The sequence below is a fragment of the Mauremys mutica genome, chromosome 10 (assembly GCF_020497125.1).
Source record: "Mauremys mutica isolate MM-2020 ecotype Southern chromosome 10, ASM2049712v1, whole genome shotgun sequence".
Classification (NCBI taxonomy): Eukaryota; Metazoa; Chordata; order Testudines; family Geoemydidae; genus Mauremys; species Mauremys mutica.
In genome coordinates, this window is record NC_059081.1 from 32,524,073 (window position 1) to 32,541,184 (window position 17,112).

Here is a 17,112-nt window from a genome sequence, read left to right on the forward strand (position 1 = left end):
TTAGGATGGAAGAATTCCATGCACTGCTACAGGCTGGGGACTGACTGGCTAAGCAGCAGTTCTGCAGAATGGGACCTGGGAATTACAGTGTATGAGAAGTTGGATATGAGTCAACAGTGTGCCCTTGTTGCCAAGAAGGCTAACGGCAAATTGGGCTGCATTAGTAGGAGCATTGCCAGCAGATCGAGGGAAGTGATTATTCCCCTCTATTCAGCACACTGGTGAGGCCACATCTGGAATATTGCATCCAGTTTTTCCCCCCTCCCTCCCCACTACAGAAAAGATGTGGACAAATTGGAGAGAGTCCAGCAGAGGGCAACAAATATGATTAGGGGGCTGGGGCACATGACTTATGAGAAGAGGCTGAGGGAACTGGGTTTATTTAGTCTGGAGAAGACAAGAGTGAGTGGGGATTTGATAGCAGCCTTCAGCCTGAAGGCGGTGAGGGAGGTTCCGAAGAGGATGGAGCTAGGCTATTCTCAGTGGTGGCAGATGACAGAACAAGGAGCAATGGTCTCAAGTTGCAGTGGGGGTGGTCTATGTTGGATATTAGGAAAAACTATTTCACTAAGATGGTGGTGAAGCACTGGAATGAGTTACCTAGGGAGGTGCTGGAATCTCCATCCTTAGAGGTTTTAAAGACCCGGCTTGATAAAGCCCTGGATGAGATGATTTAGTTGGGGTTAGTCCTGCTTTGAGTAAGGGGTTGGACTAGATGACCTCCTGAGGTCTCTTCCAACCCTAATCTTCTATGATTCAGTGATCACTTCAGGATATCAACCAACATTTGAAATCTATATATGAGGACATTTGGAAAAATAAGGACACATTTTAACTCACTGAAATCCTTTGGAGTGGGAAAGATCTGGACAAGCATAGAGTGGAAAACTATAAGAATATTGCTTTAAAATAATTATTATCTCACTAATTAGCATGTGTCTATCTAATTCATGTCTCTTTTCATTTATACCATGCTCATCGCCATACTTTGAGCACTTAGTATCAGAGCTACTGTATCCGCATGGCAGTATAAGATTTCAGATAAGGTTGTTACAAGGCCTTAAAAGGAGAGAATCAGAATGTGTGTTGCTGAGGCTACTTAAGTACAGTTTATAGCATGACTCCTCTTCTCCTGCTTCCCTTTAGTATCCCATCTTGTGAGTTGCTGAACATCCTCAACTACTGTTGCTTCAGGATCTGAAATAGCCTGGGACTCCACAAATCATAATACTAGCCTTGTATGTAAGCACTGCAGAGATCACAGGGACAGCTGTAGGAAAATAGAAACTGCCATACTGGATCAGGCTCAAAATCTGTCTAGTCCAGTATCTGGTCTCTGTCACTGGCCAGTACCAGATGCTTCAGGGGAAGGTGTAAGGTTTAATATCTCTTTCAAAATTTGTTGTAATTAATTATAACTCCGGATATTCTTGATATCTGTGTAAATATCCAATGCCTTTTTGAATCTCGTTAAGTTCTTGGCCTCAACCGCTTTCTGTTGCAGCAAGTTCCAGGTTAATTAGATGTTGTGTGAAAAAAATCCTTTTATCAGTTCTGAATTTCCCACCTTTTAATATCATTGAATGTCCCCTTGTTCTTGTGTTATGAGATACGGAGAACAGAAGTTGCCAATTTACCTTCTCTAGCCTATTCATTATTTTATATAATTTATCATGTCCCCTCTTATTTGTCTCCTTTTAAAGGTAAACAATCTCCATCTCTTCATTATCTCTTCATATGAGAGTTTTTCCAAGCATTTTATCATTTCCATGCTCTTCTCTGAACCCCTGCCAGTTCTGCAATATTCTTTCTGAGATGAAGTGACCAGTACTGTATGCAGTATTTCAGATGAACCTGCACCATTGATTTATATAAAGGCATTAAAATATTATTTGTATTATTTACCATCCCCTTATGCTTCCTAATATCTTGTTAGTTTTTTTTAACTGCAGCTGCATATTAAGCAGATGTTTTCATTGAATTGTTTACAGTAATGCCCACATCTCTTTCTTGTGCTGATACAAAAAAATTATTTAGAACACCACAAAGTGTTTGAGTAGCTTAAATTTTTCCCTCTACCATGCATCACTTTTCATCGATTGACATGGAATTTCACTTTTAATGTGTTGCCCATTCGCCTAGTTTGTGAAGTTCCTTGTGGTTCTGACTAATCTGAATAACTTGGTGCCATGTACACATTTTTACCAGGTGAATTAGGTACTTGTGAAATGCGCCTCTCACTGAGTTTTGGAACTGATTGCTTCCTTTTGCTGTCAGGTGTTTCTAGATGCCCAACAGGACTATGGTTGGCGGGCCTTTTGCTGTGGAGGGCCAACTAACATCTAGGGGAAGGTCATGAAGGGAATGATCAGTGGCCTCCACCCAGAGGTGAAAGTAAGCCGCTACGGCCCGGTATGGTGTACTGGTAAGAAAGTGGCTGCTAGTACACAGCTAACAGGTACCAGCAGGGCCCGGGGCAGGAGGGGAGCCAGGGGATGGACAAAAGCAGAAGCTGCCCTGGGGCTTGATCTAAAAGAGGCCAGAGCCTCAGGCAGCACTGAAGGGCTGGCTGGTGAAGTCTGGCCCCAGCTCAGGGGCGGCTCCAGACCCCAACACGCCAAGCGCGTGCTTGGGGCGGCATGCCGCGGGGGGTGCTCTGCCGGTCCCGGGAGGGCGGCATGCGGCTCCAGTGGAGCATCCGCAGGCACGTCCGCGGGACTGGCGACCGACAGAGCGCCCCCTGCGGCGTGCTGCCGTGCTTGGGGGGGCGAAATGGCTAGAGCCGTCCCCTGCCCCAGCTCCGCCCCTTCTGCCCAAGCCCCACCCCTTCCAGGTGCCCAAAGTCCCCTGCCTTGCCCAAGACCCTGGCCCAGCCACCCTGCATACGGGTAAGTCCTTTAAGTGACTTTCACGGCTGCCCCCAGAACAGAACAGCAGGGAGCCTGCAAAACATCATTACACGGTGCCAGCCACCGCCTGCCCCCATCGAGCGGGAACCAGCGCTGCCTGGACGAGCTCCCTCGCGCCACCTTACGGCAGAGGGAGGAGAAGGCCCCTCCACGGGCAGGGCGCGAGCGGGGCTTGCACTGCGAGCCAGCCGCCTAGCCCCGCCCGCGCCTCAGCTTCTTCCAGGGGCGCGTGGGGGAGGGAAGCGCTGCGCGACTCGGAGGCATGGTGGGGGCGGGGCTACGTTGCCATGGGTCTGACCCCACCAAGCTATTGGTATGGGAACGGGAACCGGGAGGTGCCCTCTGAACCCGGAAGTGTTTTCGGGAGGCCTGGGCGGACTGGGTTTGAATGAAATCCGGCTGATTCATCGCGGCCCTCGGCGGACGTGGAGCGGCGGTGGAAGGGTCTAAGCCCCAGGTAAGGGTAGAGGCCGCTCGGGGGCGTAGGCCGTAGGCCCTCCCGTGGCTTGGCCTGGCTCCTGGGCCTTCCCGCGGCCCCGTCCCCGAGCTGTAGGAGCAGGGCCCGCGCGGCACTGGGCGAGGCGGTGAGGAGCGGGGCCGGGTGCGGCGGTAGAACCGGGCTGCCGGTGAGAGGCCCCAGGGAGCTGGGAAGGGGCTGCGGGACAAGCGCTGGGGAAGTGTCGCGGCTGTTGGTGGCCTTCCCCTTTATGTGGAGAGCGGTAGCCCCTTCCCAGGCCCCGGCCTGTTACCTTCGAGGTGCCTTAGCCAGTCCCAAGGGCCTAGGTGACAGTCTGTTGTGCCTCTTCTTGGGAGTCGCTAACGGGCAATGTTCTGTGCTGATCTTTATTATTTCTAACAACCCAAACGTGCCTTGGGTAGCTCGCAGAAACAAGTGAGTGCGTTGCTACCGCATAGAAGAACTTGCAATCTACATTCAGCCGGACCTAATGACTTTGTTGTGGACAGGAGAGGCGGGACAAGAGCTGCAGTAGTTAATGTGGCTAATCAGTAAAGCATCCGGATTGATAGCATTAAAAACAACAAATTTACAATAACCATGGTGCCTTATTAGCCCTGGTGCAAGGAATGAGAACTGCTGCAAGATACTCAAATGCTCCTATAACACTATCGCTGTCATGTTCTGTTATTGGCTTCCACAGACTATATGGTTTTCAGTGCTAATAGGGACACTGCTACCACAGTAAATAATCACAGGCAACCCTGTTTGCAAGTTCATGTCAACTGGCAGCAGTGACCTTTTCTGATTTTGTAATGTTATATCTATGTAATGGTCATTCTACTGACAGCTGAAATGCAGCTCTTCTGGGGTGAAGCATGCAGTTGCCCAATGGTGCACAGCAGCACTCTTGTATTATATTTAACAAATGTTCCTGGTGAGCCATACCCTTATGGTTTTGTTTTTCTTGTCTTGAAAGAAACGAATCTCTGAAAGTGCCCTTATCCTTGATATTGAACCTTCCAAATACAAGTGGAGCATAAACTGGTCATGTGTTGTCTTTCAGAATCTGCAGCTATCCCAAGTGACTTTACACTTACTCACTGCTTTGTCAAGCAGCAGCAACAGTGAGTGAAAACTGACTTGTCTTGGCAGCTTTCAGGGCAGCTATTTATGTAATGCTGGAGAAGCAAGACAGGGAAAGAAGCAGAACACAGTGTAGGGAATGGGCTAAGGAAGAGAAGGGACAAACAGGAAAAAGACACTTGAGGTAACAGGCAGGTGGGGGATAGTGAGGAAGGAGACAATCTATATAGGAAAGAAAGTGGAATGAAGCTAGGAAAGGCGGTATAATGAGCAAAAGTAATAGTATAGAATAGTATTCGGCTAATTTTATTCAATAGATTTCACCAGCTTTTGTAGATTAAATATTTTTAGTAGTATTTGGCTACTGGTAAAACATCTAGTATATTTGACAAATATGTATCTTTGTTTTTTTGTTCAATCTGTTTATATCAAATATATTTATAGTAAATAGAAACATCAATGGTGAGGCATGCATTTTCAGATTGTGATTTAAATTATTGCTTTTTGAAAAGCTATGTATTTACATTTGGTATGCTATTGGGAAATCTGCCCTAGTTTTGTCAGCATTTTGAAAATGATCTCTTCCCTCTCTAGGGGTGTGAAGTGCTGCATGTCAGCTGTGAATCACATTTCTATCTCTAAAGCTTTTGATTGGGCAGAAGAGTCTACTGACAACAGCATTATTTGTGATCTGTGTAATATGGGAGGATGGGAAGATAATCTCTTGATAGATTTCTAAAACTGTCCAGAAATTGGTTTGCAAACCTATTTAATAGTTAGAACTCTTCCTGAATGGTTTGGAATGGACGGGACCTCAAATGGGTTAATCTTTGCACATAAATAACTTTATTAGATGTTTATGAAAAACTTGTGATCCTTTATCTACTGATGTGGTAGATCCTTGCTGCTCTAACATGCTGACACCTACTTTGACTATGTTATCACTTTAAAAGAATCGCATGGAAATTAGACACAGATTTGTAAAAGTTTTGACATAATCAGTTAGGAGGCACTATTCAGTAGAATATCAAAACACTAGCAATGTCTGATAACTTTAGGTTTCAGAGTAGCAGCCGTGTTAATCTGTATCCGCAAAAAGAACAGGCGTACTTGTGGCACCTTAGAGACTAACAAATTTATTTGAGCATAAGCTTTTGTGGGCTACAGCCCACTTCTTCAGATGCATAGAATGGAACATATAGTAAGGAGATATATATACATACAGAACATAAAAAGGTGGAAGTAGCCTTATCAACTCTAAGAGGCTAATTAATTAAGATGAGCAATTATCAGCAGGAGAAAAAAAACTTTTGTAGTGATAATCAAGATGGCCCATTTCAGGCAGTTGACAAGAGGTGTGAGGATACTTAACATGGGGAAATAGATTCAATCTGTGTAATGACTCAACTATTCCCAGTCTCTGTTCAAGCCTAAATTAATGGTATCTAACTTGCATATTAATTCAAGTTTAGCAGTTTCTCATTGGAGTCTGTTTTTGAAGCTTTTCTGTTGCAAAATTGCCACCTTTAAGAAGTCTGTTACTGAGTGACCAGAAATATTGAAGTGTTCTCCTACGGGTTTTTGAATGTTATGATTCCTGATGTCAGATTTGTGTCCATTTATTCTTTTGTGTAGAGACTGTCCGGTTTGGCCAATATATATGGCAGAGGGGCATTTCTGACACATGATTGCATATATCACATTGGTAGATGTGCAGGTGAACGAGCCCCTGATGGTGTGGCTGATGTGATTAGGTCCTATGATGGTGTCACTCAAATAGATATGTGGGCAGAGTTGGCATCGGGCTTTGTTGCAAGGATAGGTTCCTGGGTTAGTGTTTTTGTTGTGTGGCATGTGGTTGCTGGTGAGTATTTGCTTCAGGTTGGGGGGCTGTCCGTAAGCGAGGACTGGTCTGTCTCCCAAGATCTGTGAGAGTGAGGGATCATCTTTCAGGATAGGTTGTAGATCTTTGATGATGCACTGGAGAGGTTTTAGTTGGGGGCTGAAGGTGACGGCTAGTGGCATTCTGTTATTTTCTTTGTTGGGCCTGTCCTATAGTAGGTGACTTCTGGGTACTCTTCTGGCTCTGTCAATCTGTTTTTCCAATTCAGCAGGTGGGTATTGTAGTTTTAAGAATGCTTGATAGAGATCTTGTAGATGTTTGTCTCTGTCTGAGGGATTGGAGCAAATGTGGTTGGTTGTATCTTAGAGCTTGGCTGTAGACAATGGATTGTGTGGTGTGTTCTGAATGGAAGCTGGAGGTAAGTATAGCGGTCAATAGGTTTCCAGTATAGGGTGGTGTTTGTGACCATTGCTTATTAGCACAGTAGTGTCCAGGAAATGGACCACTTGTGTGGATTGGTCTAGGCTGAGGTTGATGGTGGGATAGAAATTGTTGAAATCATGGTGGAATTCCTCAAGGGCTTCTTTTCCATGTGTCCAGATGATGATGATGTCATCAATGTTGCGCTAGTAGAGTAGGGGCATTAGGGGACGAGAGCTGAGGAAGCGTAGTTCTAAGTCAGCCATAAAAATATTGGCATTCTGTGGGGCCGTGCGGGTACCCATAGCAGTGCCGCTGACTTGAAGGTATATATTGTTCCCAAATGTGAAATAGTTGTGGGTGAGGACAAAGTCACAAAGTTCAGCCACCAGGTTTGCTGTGACATTATTGGGGATACTGTTCCTGATAGCTTGTAGTCCATCTTTGTGTGGAATATTGGTGTAGAGGGCTTCTACATCCATAGTGGACAGGATGGTGTTTTCTGGAAGATCACCGATGGATTGTAGTTTCCTCAGAAGTCAGTGGTGTCTCGAAGATAGCTGGGAGTGCTGGTAGCGTAGGGCCCGAGGAGAGAGTCCACATAGCCAGACAATCCTGCTGTTAGGGTGCCAATGCCTGAGATGATGGGCATCCAGGATTTCCAGGTTTATGGACTTTGGGTAGCAAATAGAATATCCCTGGTCGGGGTTCTAGGCATGTGTCTGTACAGATCTGTTCCTGTGCTTTTTCAGGGAGTTTCTTGAGCAGATGGTGTAGTTTTTTTTGGTAATCCTCAGTGGGATCAGAGGATAATGGCCTATAGAAGGTGGAGTTAGAGAGCTGCCTAGCAGCCTCTTGTTCATATTCCAACTTATTCATGATGACGACAGCACCTCCTTTGTCAGCTGTTTTGATTAGGGTGTCAGAGTTGTTCCTGAGGCTGTTGATGGCATTGTGTTCAGCACGGCTGAGGTTTTGGGGCAAGTGATGCTGTTTTTCCACAATTTCAGCCCAAGCATGTCAATGGAAGCAATCTATGTTTTTAATCTTTCATAGAAACTACATAATGAAATATAAACTACTAGCACAGAACTATTTCTTCTAGGGCTGTCAAACGATTTAAAAAAATTGCAATTGTGAGATAAAAAACTCAATTAATTGCAGTTTTAATCACACTGTTTTTAATAGAATACCAATTTAAATGTATTATAAATATTTTTGAATGTTTTTCTTCATTATTAAATTTATTTCAGTTACAACACAGAATACAAAGTGTGCAGCGCTTACTTTATATTATTATTTTTGAAGCTGTGGGGGTGGGGCTGACTGCCCAAGCTGGAGCCCTGCTGCCACAGTGGGGGGGATGAAACTTAAGGTGGAAGTCCTGGAGACCTGTTAAAGTCATGGAATCCATGACCTCCTTGACAAAATCATATTCTTACTTATAAGTTGCAAATAAACAAGAGTTTAAGTTTCAGCATGGTAATATAGTTAGACACTTGCTGCCACACGTGGAATCTGTGTTCTGCTCTGAGTTTCTTCCTTTTTTTCCATGCTGGGTGTGCTAAGCAATGGGAAACTACCTAGTGACTCCAGTTTTCTCCTGGAGGAATGGTAGATCTCTCCAGTGTGAGACTTCTTAGGCAGTAATAATGTGGAATCTTGTTACCTTGTCCAGAAATTTTTTTTCTGGACTGTATTACAAAGTTTTAGCACCAGTCTTTTGGAAAGATTTTAAAAAATCCTAATGAATTGAAATCAGGTATTAAATAGAAACAGGTGGAAGAATATTAAGAATAAAGTTAGTTGTCTAGAACCCCTTTCATTGTGTTTAATGCAAAATATGAAGTGAGTGTTCCTTTTTGCCACAGTCTTTTCATACTTTTGCATAGTCTAGTTCAGTGGTCCCCAAACTATGGGTTGCATCCCTTTGGGGGGCATGGAAAAAACATCTGGGGTGGGGTGGGATGTAGCACAGCCTGGGCCAGCCCCCACCAGGGGGCAGGGAAGGAGTGCCTCCCAGCTCTGCTTTGCTCCCAGCTCTGCTCTGCCCAGCCCCTGACCGCAGTTGTGGCCCTGGTTTCACTCCTGGCTGCAGCTCAGGTAACAGCCTCCATTCTCAGCTGCTGGGTCCCAGCCACAGCCTGGCCTCACCTCCTCTCCCGGCATGGGGTGTGTCTGAGACACATTCTATTACTGGTAAGGGGGTTGGGCCATGATAGGAAAAGTTAGGGGACCACTTGTCCAGTCCCTATATTTACTCCGAATTGCTATTATGTTTTTTGAATATGTACCTTTTTCCTAAATGTTCTAGGAATCCCAAAGCACTCTGCAAACTGACTTTTCAAACCTGCTAATTACTGACTTAACAAAGTTGAAATTTTGTAGCTAAGATTTTTCTCTTTTCTGTATATAAAAATAATACTAATTCTAACTTTGACGCTCTATCTCAAAAAGTTATCAGTCTTCATAATGAACCCAGCCGCTCATCCCAGGATCCAATGATGAGTCATTTTTTAAAAAGAAATTACTTCAGCATATATAGTGCCCATTATTTCTACTAAGAAACCAGGACTATTGCATGAAATCTCATTCTGAGCTGCAAGTATATAGTAAGACACTGAAATCATAAATTTTTCAAGTTAATTAAAAGATTTGAAATTCACTAAGTCTGAGGGCTGGTCTACACTGGGGGCGGGTATCGATCTAAGATACGCAACTTCAGCTACGTGAATAGCGTAGCTGAAGTCGAAGTATCTTAGATCGATTTACCTCGGGTCCTCACAACGCGGGATCGACGTCCGCGGCTCCCCGTGTTGACTCCGCTACCGCTGCTCGCTCCGGTGGAGTTCCGGAGTCGACGGGAGTGTGTTCGGGGATCGATATATCGCGTCTAGATGAGACGCGATATATCGATCGCTGAAAAATCGATATCGGCGGGTAGTCTGGACGTACCGTTAGGCACAAACACAGTACTCCCATCTTCTTAGAGAGATGATTACTATATATACTTGTTCATAAGCTGAATTTTTTTTTAGTAAAAAAGGGAAGCGCCAGAGAAGGGGGTTGGCTTATGAACGGGTATAGAGAGGGAGAGGTGGGACACAGCCCCTTCCCCACCCCACCCCAACACAGGGAGCAAGGAGAGGCAGCACAGCCAGCAGGGAAGAGACGGGGCCAGTCTCTCAGCTTCTGGCAGGGCTGACCCCCCGCCACCCTCTGAAGCAGCTGAAGCACCGAGGCTGGCAGGCTGCAGCCTTGTTGCTTGGCCCCGCCCCCCAGAGCAGGCTGTGGCCACGCTGCCTGGCCCAGCCTGCTGGAACACGCTGCGGCCGTGACACCCGGTCTGGCCCGCTGGAACAGACTGCAGCCGCACTGCCCAGCCTGCTGGAGCAGCTCCAGCCAGGCCAGAGACATCCTCCCTTGGCCCTCCCCAGCTAAGGTGGGAAGGGATGGTATGGGATGGGGAGAGTGTGGGGGTCGTGGGCTAGGGGTGGGGTCATCACAGGGGTTACTCCACTGACCCCCAGCTTCTCTCTCCCAAAAAATTTCCCCACCAATTACTGTCCTGGCCCGTCAGGGTAAGCAGCTGGCGCACCAGGACACTTTCTTTACTTAGGTTTACCTCCATGCCTGCGGACGCTTGAGGTAAACAAACCATCTCGGCCCGCCAGCGGCTTCTCCTAATGGCCCAGGAGCCAATATTTGCTGACTCCTGAATTATAGGAAAAGTTAGGGGACCACTTGTCCAGTCCCTATATTTACTCCGAATTGCTATTATGTTTTTTGAATATGTACCTTTTTCCTAAATGTTCTAGGAATCCCAAAGCACTCTGCAAACTGACTTTTCAAACCTGCTAATTACTGACTTAACAAAGTTGAAATTTTGTAGCTAAGATTTTTCTCTTTTCTGTATATAAAAATATTACTAATTCTAACTCCTCTCTCAGGTTCGGCAGTGAAAAAACTGCAATAATGGAGGTTACATAAACAATATTTGAACTGCAGTAGTTCAGTCAAGCACACACTCAACTAATGCAGTTAGTAAAAATCAAAGAAATCGCTTGCTAAGTCAGCAGTCACGACCACACTAACCTACTCCTAGACCTTCCCAGGTAAATGGACTGCCCAAACGCACAAGTGCATTCTAATTTCTAACCTGGAATCATTCAGTGTGCTCATCTAGTTCCTCACAATCACTCTCAAATGGAAAACAAATGATTGACATTTTTACTAATCTGTGTAGTGTGCAACTTTTCTTTGACCTCATACTTTTGTATGGGAAAAATTAAGTTTTTTTTTAATTTAGTGTGGTGCTGGGGATAGGTAGGGAACAGCACTTGGGAGGAGGATTAGGCCATATACTATGTACTCTGCCTTGCCTGCCTCCCCAGCATCAGGGACTGACTGGGGAATTCTGAAGAGCAGAGCTGGAAGACAGTGCCAGAACAGAAGTACGTCATGTTCTAACAGACCTGTCCAGAGTGTGTAAAACTCTATTTATTTTAAAAAGCGGATATTTTTATTTAAATTGGATTTTGTTTTAAGTTGAATATATTCTTTTTAAAAATCTGTTTAAAATTAAATTTGAAACTGACAGCCTATGTTACGGCCTAAATTTATTATAATCTATTAAAATAATTTAGATTAATAAAAACATGCTGCATAAATGACCCCTCAACAAATTTTAATTAGTTATAGAGTGCTGCTTTAATTATATACAGTATCATGGGGGAAGCAATCTTTAAATCAGGCTTGGAAAAGTCACAGTGTCATGTACTGCATTAAGTATATTATTTTCACTCTTTTCAGTAAAACAAATGCTGGTATTTACCTTTTTCCAAATGTAAGTTTCTGTGTGCAGAAACGCTTTTGGTTTAATTACTTTTGCTGTCAGTTTAGCTAGCACGTGCAGAGAGAATATTTTCCTTCACTTGGCCTAGTAGTTAGTTCAAAATTCAGAAATGGATTGGTACTTGAATAAGCAGGAAAGCTTGTTTTCCTTTTCTAGTTTATGAATAAAAACCACATGGAAGAGAATGAGATCTACCATTTTGAAAAACTTGAAGGACATGGGGCCAGACTTCCAAAGGAATTTAGGCACCTGAAGACTAAGGTTGCCACCTGTTCAGTTTTCACCCGGCAGCCTGGGTTTTAGCTTGTGTGTCTGGGTACCATTTGACAAGCCTGGATGTCTTTTAAAAAAAAAAAAAAAAAAGGAAGAAAGGAGGTAGTGCAGCAGCCACTGCTGCCTCTGGGGCCATGATGTGCAGGCAGGGTCACATTTAGGGGCAGGCGACCCAGGCAACCTCCTGGGGTGCCACACTTAGGAGTGCTGGAATTGTGATGCTGGAGCATGGAAAACAGAACATTTGAAGTATAATGTTTCAGATACATTTATCTATCTATCAGGTATTCCCAAAGAAGCCTTCAGAAGCTCAGTATAGGAAGCAAAAAGCTCAGTTGCAATCTAGTTTGCAGCAATGGGCTACTTTGATGGGAAAATATCTGAAACAGAACAACATAGACCGGGCCTTAGGCAATAGCAATTGTCCCAGTGCAGAAGAAATTGAGGAAAGAAGTGTAACTGGTGGAAGTCCTATTGCTAAGGAATTAGCAGATTTGCTTGAAGATAAGGAAAAAATAGAGGAAAGTGATGGAGAATTGTCCAGTTTTCCTGATGGCATAAAGGAGAGTGATGATAAAGAAGAATGTGGCTCACATGAAAAGAAGAGTAATGACAAAGAAAAATCTGGTTAACGTGAAAAGGAGAGAAACGATAAAGAAAAGTCTTTCTCAGATAATGACAGAAACAGCAGTGGAAAAAAATTGCACTCCACAGATTGATAAATCAGATACTGCTTTATGGCCAGCGATCCTAAACTCTGCTGATATTGATCATACAAATTTGAATGGGCAGGACAAAATTGAGAATATGCCGTTTCCAGTAAATGAGCAGAAGCGACACTTCTCAAAGTCACACTACGAAAGAGTGCTTGAGAATGATGAAAAGCTGAATTGGCGTTGGCTAATTTACTTGAAATCAACGGACAAAAAACTGTTTTTTAAGTACATCAGAAGCAGGAAGCCTGCTAAACAACCAGTGGGGCCCCTGGACGATCGAGATGCAAAAGGAGCACTTAAAGATGATAAAGTCATTGGGGAGAAACTAAATGACTTCTTTGCTTCAGTCTTCACTGCTGAGGATGTTAGGGAGTTTCCCAAACCTGAGCTGTCCTTTGTAAGTGACAAATCTGAAGAATTGTCATAGATTGAAGTGTCACTGGAGGAGGTTTTGGAATTAATTGATAAACTTAACAGTAACAAGTCACCAGGACCAGATGGCATTCACCCAAGAGTTCTGAAAGAACTCAAATGTGAAATTGCGGAACTATTAACTATGGTTTGTAACCTGTCCTTTAAATCAGCTTCTGTACCCAATGACTGGAAGATAGCTAATGTAACGCCAATATTTAAATAGGGCTCTAGAGGTGATCCTGGCAATTACAGACCGGTAAGTCTTATGTCAATACCAGACAATTAGTGGAAACAATAGTAAAGAATAAAATTGTCAGACACACAGAAGAACATAAATTGTTGGGCAAACGTCAACATGGTTTCTGTAAAGGGAAATCATGTCTTACTAATCTGTTAGAGTTCTTTGAATGGGTCAAGAAACATGTGGACAGGGATCCAGTGGACATGGTGTACTTAGATTTCCAGAAAACCTTTGACAAGGTCCCTCACCAAAGGCTCTTGCGTTAATTAAGTTGTCATGGGATAAGGGGGAAAATCCTTTCATGCATTGAGAACTGGTTAAAAGACAGGGAACAAAGGGTAGGAATAAATGGTAAATTTTCAGAATGGAGAGGGGTAACTAGTGGTGTTCCCCAAGGGTCAGTTCTAGGACAGATCCTATTCAACTTATTCATAAATGATCTGGAGAAAGGGGTAAACAGTGAGGTGGCAAGGTTTGCAGATGATACCAAACTGCTCAAGATAGTTAAGACCAAAGCAGACTGTGAAGAACTTCAAAAAGATCTAAAAAACTAGGTGATTGGGCAACAAAATGGCAAATGAAATGTAATGTGGATAAATGTAAAGTAATGCACATTGGAAAAAATAACCCCAACTGTACATACAATATGATGGGATAATTTAGCTATACTAAGTAGAAAGTATCTAAGCGGACAATGCCCTAAAAAAATTCAGATGCATCTTTTACAACTTTGTTAGACACGGAGACTAAATTTAATCAGTGAAAGGTTTCAGTTCCGCTATAAATTTGAGAAACTTGTTGCAGCATTAACTGCTGATGCCTCTGTAATATTTCCAAGTTTAAGTCAAACAATTAGGGACAAATCTTTTCTTGTTTAAGATGATTATATAACACCTATTTATGGAGTTACATCCAAGGTTAAACCTGTTTGGCTTTCTGGGGCAAAGAGAGGCTATTAAAATGCAAACTTGAATTTTACCTTTCCATGTTACAGCGAGACTCTGGGAAATTCCTAACCATATGATAATTGTGTAGGCTTTATGTAGTACATGGAGTTCTCTAGCTTAGAGATTCCAGATGGCATATTAAAAATTTGAAATAGAGGTTATGTAGTTAAAACTCAGAAAAGTTCAAAACACAATGCTGGGGTAACTCATTTTTGTGTTTGCGTCTCTCCAGTGGCATGGTCCCTTGAAAACCCTAGTAGTGAAACTATTCCTTTCTCTATACTCTTATTTCTAAATTACAACTGTGTTCTTTTGTAGGAAGAAGACATCATAAACTTCATAGACATCCAAAAAGTGGGAGCTACAGTTGGGATAAGGATTACTATCTGACTCTGTTGACAAGAACAGGAAAACTCTAGTTGAGTGCCAGGTGAGAAACTAAAATTTGTTCCACTTCATATACTCATCTCAAACTTTGTTACTTGGTAAGATAATAGATTCTGATCAATAACTTCACAACAAAACAGGTTCACTTTATTTAACTTTGTAAAAGCATTATCCAGGGGGATTACAGCTGTATTAACTCATGGAGTGGGCCTTTTCTCCACTTAATTGAAAGTGACTATCCAGCCCAGATTAGCAGTAAATAAAAATTGTTATCTTTGATATCTGCCTGGCCTACCTGAAATAAATGATGTGGTCATTCTAGGTACCAGTGGACAAGTAGTGTTTTTCTCACAAAAAAACAGCACAGTTGGCGTTAATTGGCACACACTGCAGTTTCATCAGAAGTACCAAACAATGAATGATCATGTGTGGGGAATTATCCTTTCCACACCCACTTTGGGATTGCTTCCCCAGGTCAGGGTTGAGACATTAGTGGTACAGTACAGAGGAGCTTATACCTGTGCTAAATTTCTTTTTGCAGATAGAGACTTTTGGTCTCCATGGCTGTTAGACATTTTTCATGAGCACTAAACTCACACCTGAAAATGAAGACATTAATCTGTGGCTTTTTTATTTCCTGAGTCTTAATTTGATGTAGTCTCTATCCAAGATACCTTTAAAGGGATGTCTTCTGGTAATGTAGGTCCCAAATGTAGGGTTTTATGTGTTGTCTTTAAAAAGAATATTTTAAAAACACCAAAAGGGAATCCAAACACACCACTCTGCTGGTGCACTAGAATTAGAAAGTAGAACTGACTACATAAAAAAGTGATGCTGACCAGACTCTTTTTATCCAAGTTGTTTGAAGTACAAAAAGTAAATGGCATAAATGGTAAAAACTATTATGCTTGAGTTTTATTTTAATCCTCTTACAGGGTGCTAGTAACTCAGGGAAAGACAGTTGAATCTGACTGTGTCCCTTAAGCTAGAAGAAAAATAATTCAAAATAAAACTCTGGGTTTTAGAGACTAAATCAAATTTATAGATCTCCACAGATAGCTAGTTAATAAAAATGTTAACATATTTTGAAAGATGAATAGTGTTGTCTCTAACATCATTCCTACAACTTCAAGATCAAATTGCTTTTGGTTTCAATATACAGACTAAAATTATTTCTCAAGTCTTTAAGATCCTTCACCATTTTTTCCAGTTCTCAAATATACCTTTGCTCAGATCCCTTTTTGTTTGTACTTGTGGCTGCATAAAGTAAGTTCTGGAATTTGTTTTGTTTGTGATCGCTGATGGTGTTTTGTGATTAAATATTGCATGTGGTGGGAACAAACTCATTTGCTATGGAATACGGTCACTTGCTGTTTTCATTCTGTTTTTATAATGTGGGGGTCTGATGGTAAACTTGAACAGGCTTTGTAGTATTGAGCCAAATTGTGCAAGATGGGGTTTGCTCAATAGTCTTGTGGTGTTAAGGAATCCATTTTTGGCCTTGTGCTGTTATCTCTTTCACTTCCAAGGAAGTGAGATAAAGCAGTCAAGACTCATAATTTATGTCTTAAAACTCTAAAATGAAAACCATGTTTCATGTTAAAATTTAAGGCTTAGAACTTGTTGAAAATTGAGCTTTTTCTTAGTTATTCTTGCAAATAAGAACTGTAAGGTAAGGCAACCCATGAAAGTTTCCTGACTGTTGTAACTGGGACAGTACACTTACGTTGAAATTGTGTGTGTGTGTGTGTGTGTGTGTGTGTATGTATATATATATATATATATAATAAATATGGATGTTATTTCTGAACAAGAAAATGATTTGATCAGTGAAATGAATAGTAGCTCAAGTCTTCAACAGTGGCATGGTTTAATGGTCAGTTGAGGCCATATAAAACTACATCAAAGATTTATCTCATTGTCATAGAGATCAGAAAAGAGGGGAAGTTCAGTTATTGAAATACTCTAATGGAAAGAGCTGTTAAGTTTTGTTGCTGGAATAGTCTCATTCTAAGGTATTCTATATGCAACATTTTAAATGCATGAAATGACTGTATTGCCCCATGTAATCAAACTAAATGCATTTGATGTTTACTTTACAGTATTTCTTTAAGTATAATGAGTTCATTAAAAAAAGCTTTGGATGCTAATTCAGAGATCCATAATCTGTTCAGTGTCTTTCACATGCAGTTTTTACAATAACTGACAAGCTGTAAGTTAATTAGCACAGAACTTACTAATGAGGATGTAAAAAATCCTTACTTTTAAATTAAGTTTTATTGATACACGCTGGACAAAATTGAAGGAAACTCAGTCGTACCTGTAATATGTTTCAGGCATTTCCCCCATGCAGGTGCTCTTTCCAGGTAAGTTAAACATTATTGTATGATAAAGTTTTGAAAAGTATGACAAAAATGCTTATCTTTAGATATTGGGATAACCCAAAACCAAAGCAATAAAATAAGGTCTGTTAATTAGCGAGGAAGACAGCTTCTTGAATTAATATGTGGTGTTAATTAACAGGAAGTCTGATGTTGTGTTGTAATTACCACCAATATTTTTGA

At 42.3% G+C, this 17,112-nt stretch overlaps 1 protein-coding gene across 2 annotated transcripts in view; it reads left to right on the forward strand.

The window, feature by feature from the left end:
• The first annotated feature begins 3,200 nt into the window (after nt 1-3,200).
• Nucleotides 3,201-17,112, forward strand: part of PSMD14 (proteasome 26S subunit, non-ATPase 14) — a 64,374-nt gene continuing 50,462 nt past the window's right edge. The window contains exons 1-3 of one of the 2 annotated variants that reach the window (XM_044978368.1): nt 3,201-3,366; nt 4,433-4,493; nt 14,480-14,591. The gene's annotated coding sequence lies outside the window, so the exon portion shown is untranslated. The remainder of the gene's footprint in view (nt 3,367-4,432; nt 4,494-14,479; nt 14,592-17,112) is intronic. The other variant, XM_044978367.1, reaches the window with a different exon arrangement.